Here is a 6,000-nt window from a genome sequence, read left to right as displayed (position 1 = left end):
GCATATCTTGATAAAGCATCAATTAGTTGCCTATGTAGCATCCAAAAAAAAGAAGCTACTAAGATAAGATCATTAGATATATCATGCTACACTACATTAATCTCCTCAATCTTGACACTAGACTTGCTAGGCGGCACAATACTGCGATCATCATTTTTGTCGTACACTTTAACCTTTTCCTTTTTCTTGCACTTGTCTTCATGCATTTTATGGCATTGTGACCAAATATAGCCTTCTTTTCCACAATAATGACAAGTAAGACCGGACTTACGACCACAAGACTTACTACGAGACTCTGTCCATGTGTCCTAGACTCGGACTTGTTAAAGCCTCTACCACAGGTATTTCCATCCTAGTGGCCCCTCACAGTCAATGCATGGGACATGAGGGAAGCATCCATATTCTTTCATTTCACCTCTTCTATCAAGAGTGGACTCTTAACATCTTAGAGAGATGTATGAAAAGTATCCCACAACTCTAGAGTACCAAGCAAAAATAAAGGATGCAAAGTATCCTTAAACTCAATCGCCTAAAAGCTAAATGGCTAGTGATGGAGTGAAACTCATTCAAGTGTGTAGACATAGAAGTTCCTTCCTTCATGGGAAGGTCCATCAATTGTTTTAGTCAATACATTTGAGATGTAGGACTCTGCTTGTCATAAAGATTAGTAATCTATGTCCAAAGCTCATATGCAATCTGATTTCCAATTACAACATTGTAGGGAACCTACTTAGAGTGATAAAATGATTATACATATCAAATTCAATTCATCCCAATCCTCAGCCACAATGTTTTTGGATTTGGCACCCCCATTTTTGAGTGTTCAAAACTCATATAACAACCCATAATTACCAATTCCTTCACATACCTCATAATCCTCTTGATTGCATCTACGTGCGATTTGTGTGGCTTTTGTATAAACTCACTAATAAGCCACATTGAATAACTGAGGTCAGGATGAGTAATGGTAAGATAGATCAAGCTACCCACCATCTACCTATACATTGTAACATTCTCTATCTCACTGCCAACATTAACTCCAAGCTTACATTCTAATCTAGCAATGTTTCCATGTTCTTAGAATCCATCATTCCATACTTGATTAGCATATCCTATGCATATTGTTTCTGTAGTAGCCAAATCCCTTGAGGTGTAGTCACTACCTCAATGCCAAGAAAATATTTCAACTCTCCCAATTCTTTCACTTTTAACTCTACTTGTAACATGGATTTCATTTCAGTAATACCATGGTCATCATCTCCAGTAATGATCAAGCCATCTACATAGATAACCAAGACTACATACCTTATCTTTGTCTGCTTAGAGAACAGACTATAATCTACATTTTCCATCTGAAATCCAAGTTGATATAAATACGAGCTGATTCCGAGCATTCCATGCTCTTAGTACATGTTTTAATCCATAAAGTGCATTTTTCAACCTACGCACATGATTCGGGTAATCATGGTGTATATAACCCTTGAGATGTTCCATATACACTTCCGCAATCAAATCTCCATTCAAAAATGCACTTTTGACATCCATCTACCAAAGCTTTCATCCCTTAGACTCTGTCAAAGCAATGACGGTTCTCACAATGCCATTTTTGTAACTAGGCTAAAAGTCTCCTCATAATCAAGACCATATTGCTGTGCATAACCTTTAGCAACTAGCTGTGCTTTGTATCTCTTGAAATATGCATCTAGTTTGCATTTCACTTTGCAAACCCATTTACAACCAATGGGTTTTTTGCCTTCAGGCAACCTAACCAAATTGCAACTATCATTTTTAGCCAATGTTGCATATTCCTCATCCATGGCTATACACAATTCTCATCACCAATTGCTTCACTTAACTTTATATGCTCTTTGTGACCCATCATTTTAGTCATATAAGCAAAGTGTCTGGAAAAATACCCATTGTAATGTTGGATGAGAGGGAGAGAGACAGAGTGGAGCAGAAGATGAGCTGACTCAAAGAGACTTACACACATAGGTATAACTAACCAAGACTAACTGTGGTTAAGTCACTGACTACACTGACTTATTGAGTGTCACACACATGTATAGTTGTATCCAACTAATGTCAGTCACATACATAAAGATAGACTGACTGAAGAGTAATGGGAGCTTGATATTCTAACACTCCCCCTCAAGCTCAAACCATCTGATAAACTCCAAGTAGTTGTCTGAACTTTTCTTTACCAAGTGACTTGGTAAATATATCTACTACCTGGTCTTCAGTCTTCACATGAATCAAGTCAATCTGTCTTGTAAGAACCATTTCTCTAATGAAATGGTAATGAACCTCAATATGTTTGGACCTAGCATGGTAGACAGGATTGCTAACCAACATAACACTACTGAGGTTATCACAATGCAATCTCACTCTGCTTTCAAGTTGTATTCCCAAGTCTTTCAACAGTTTCATCAACCAAACTGCTTCGCAAGTTGCTAAGGTAGCTCCTCTGTACTCAGCTTCTGTACTAGACAATGCAATAGTAGGCTGTTTCTTACTCTGCTAACTAATCATACTGTTGCCCAATCCAAATGCATAACCACTGGTTGACCTCCTATCATAGGCACAACCAGCCCAATCAGCATTAGTAAACCCTATTAAGTCAAGGGATTTTCCATATGCATAAAACAACCCATAATCTGTAGTACATTTTACATATCTCATGATCCTCCTGACTGCATCTAAATGTGGTTTGCGAGGCTTTTGCATGAACTGACTAATCAGCCCCACTGCATAACATAAGTCAGGACGAGTAATAGTTAAGTATAACAAGCTGCCCACCATCTATCGATACATGGTCACATTCTCTATGTCATTCCCAACATCAATCTGCAGCTTGACATTCTGATCAAGAGGCTCCATAGGCTTGCATTAAACCATACCATACTTTTGTAACATGTCATGAGCGTACTTATGTGGCAGCCATATATCTTGAGGTGTAGAGACTATCTCAATCCCACGAAAATAATTTAGTTCCCCAAGGTCTTTGACTCTAAATTCAGCCTGTAAACATTATTTAATTTCAGCAATGCCCTCTTCATCATCTCCAATGATGATAAGATCATCTACATAAACCACTAGAAACACATATCCATGATCTGTCTTCTTCTTGAACAGACTGTGATCTACATCACCCAATCTAAATCCATTTTGCTGTAAATAACTATTGATCCGAGCATTCCACGCTCTAGGTGCCTGTTTCAGTCTATATAAAGCCTTTTTCAGCTTACATACATGTGTAGGAAAGTCTGGGTGAACATAGCCTTCAGGCTACTGCATATATACTTCCTCAACCAAATCACCGTTCAAGAAACCATTCTTGACGTCCATTTTCCATAATTTCCAACCTTTGCATGTTGCCAAAGCAATGACAGATCTGACTGTTTCCATTTTAGCCATTGGACTAAGAGTCTCCTCATAGTCAAGGCCATATTGTTGTGCATACCCTTTTGCAACCAGCCTTCCGTATAGCGTTCTAATGAACCATCTGACTTGCACTTAACCTTGTATGCCCATTTGCAGCCAATGGGGACTTTTCCTTTAGGAAACTCAACCAATTCCCATGTCTAATTTTCAGCCAGGGCTGCATACTCCTCATCCATGGCAGCACACTAGTTATCATATGTAACTGCATCATCAAACTTTGTAGCTTCTTTGTAACCTGTCACACTAGCCATATATGCATAATGGCGGGCTGAATAACCAATGTATGTAAACATGTCAACTGGTTTTCTGACTCTCTCAAATCTCTGTAACTGTGGCTCACTCTGAGCTTGTCTCTCATGAGGTGGTACATAATGACTCTGTCTTGCTCTAGGCATCATAATAGATGGAATGCCCAACTCACTATCCAAACTGTCACTATTGGATGACTCATAACCTATTGTAAGTGGACCTATCACATCCTCAAACATCTTTTCTTTCCCCTTATCCAATCTCCATCTCACTGACATATCCATGTCAGTGGACGTAGAAGTACGACTCCACAAACATCGTGACCAAGGACTTACTGTAGGTGGCCCATCACCTATAGGACCACTCATAGATGTACTGACTGTAGGTGCATTTTCAGCATTACTAGTGATGGCCGATCCATTAGTAGCCACTGCAATCGGATTACCATACCACGATGCCAGCTCATCAAAAACAACATCTCTGCTAATCAATGTCTCATGTGTAGACGGTACATAACACTTGTAAGCTTTTCGGTCTTGTGCATAACCAAGGAACACACTCTTGACAACTTTAAGATCCAATTTCTTTCTCTTTTCATTAGGAACATGCACATATGCAAAGCCGCCAAATACCTTCAAGTGTGAAATGTCAGGCTTATGACCATACAACCTCTCATATGACCATACAACCTCTCATATGGAGTTACATTATGAATCCTTGTTGTAGGAGTTCTATTCAGCACAAAGACAACAGTCACTACTGCTTCAGCCCAATAACCATTTGGCAAACTCTTCTCATTCAGCATAGCTCTTGCCGATTCCATTAGCACCCTGTTTTTCCTTTCTATTACACCATTTTGCTCCACTGTATAGCTACAAGTTAACTGTCTTCTGATCCCATGTTTAGCAAGGTACCTGTCAAAGTAATTAGAGACATATTCTCCACCTCCATCTGATCTAAGACATAAAATTTTACAGCTCAACTCATTTTCAGCATGCTTCTTGAAGTCCTTGAGTGCATCAAACACATCATCCTTATGTTTCAGTATGTAAAGCCAAGTATACATGCTTGCTGAAATCATCAATGAAGGATACATAGTAACGAGCACCACCAAACGAAGCATTATGAGACGGACCCCATACATCTGAATGTACCAACTACAAGGGTCATGAGCTATTCCGTATATGTCTCATAAATGGAAAACGTGCTTGCTTTCCAAATTGACATGCATTACATACATGTCCAAAGTCATGATACTTGAACTTAGGTAGTCCAAGCACAATCTCCTTCTGCTGCATAGATTTCAGTTTTTGTACATTCACATGGCCAATCCGCTTTATGCCATATCTCAATATCCCATATAGCACCATCATCATGTGCAAACATGGTTTCTTTCAATTCTAGAATTGACGCATCAAGAGTAAACATTCTGTCATCTCTTCGACCTCTAGCAATCAATTTGCAGCCATTACCACATTCTTCAACAAAGCATCCATCTCTATGAAATCTCACCTGCAAATTATGTTCTGACATCTGTCCAACTAACAAAAGATTCTTGGTTATTGTAGGCACATGTAGTACATCATGCAGGCTCTTTTTCTTGCCATCAGGCATCAACAACGAAACAATTCCTGTGTGATGAATGTCATGTTGGGTATCATCCCCAGTATACACATAACCATGTGAACTTGCAACCATCTCATCAAACCATTCTCCATGAGGTGTCATATGATTTGAAGCCCCTGAATCAATGTACCATCTCTCATCTATGTTCTTCCTAGATGCATTCTTAGACACATGTTGCATAGCAAACAATCTGTCAACATGCTCATCATGAGCACCGCTAGAAGATGCATAGTGCCCATGTTGTTTGCCCTTTGCCTTCATACATCCCTGCTTCTTATAACAATCCTTTGCAATGTGTCCATATCTGCCACAATAATGACAATCATTATCTCTGTTTGACTTATCATTTGACTGCCATGAACCAGATCCACCACCTCTACCATGGGGTGATCTCCCCTTGCCTCTAAAGCCACCAGATCCACACTGGCCCTATGTATTTGTGCCATGCCAAGCATTCTATTGATGTTGTCCATAAGTGTTTCGAGTGTCTCCTCGACCTCGAAAAGAGCCACGGCCTTTGCCGCCTCTACCACGCTAGCTAGAGTAAAGAACAGTGTCTCTTCTTTGAGACGTACTAGAACCTGTATTTAGCCCAAGCTTAACTTCCTCATGCAATAGCAAAGCAATCAACTCATCCCAATCAGGGGATTTGGCTCTCACAGAAATAGACATATCAAATTT

Source organism: Lygodium microphyllum, chromosome 8 (assembly GCF_053477565.2).
Source record: "Lygodium microphyllum isolate KBCC chromosome 8, Lygodium_microphyllum_v1.1.10, whole genome shotgun sequence".
NCBI classification, from domain to species: Eukaryota; Viridiplantae; Streptophyta; class Polypodiopsida; order Schizaeales; family Lygodiaceae; genus Lygodium; species Lygodium microphyllum.
This window is presented reverse-complemented; position numbering follows the sequence as displayed.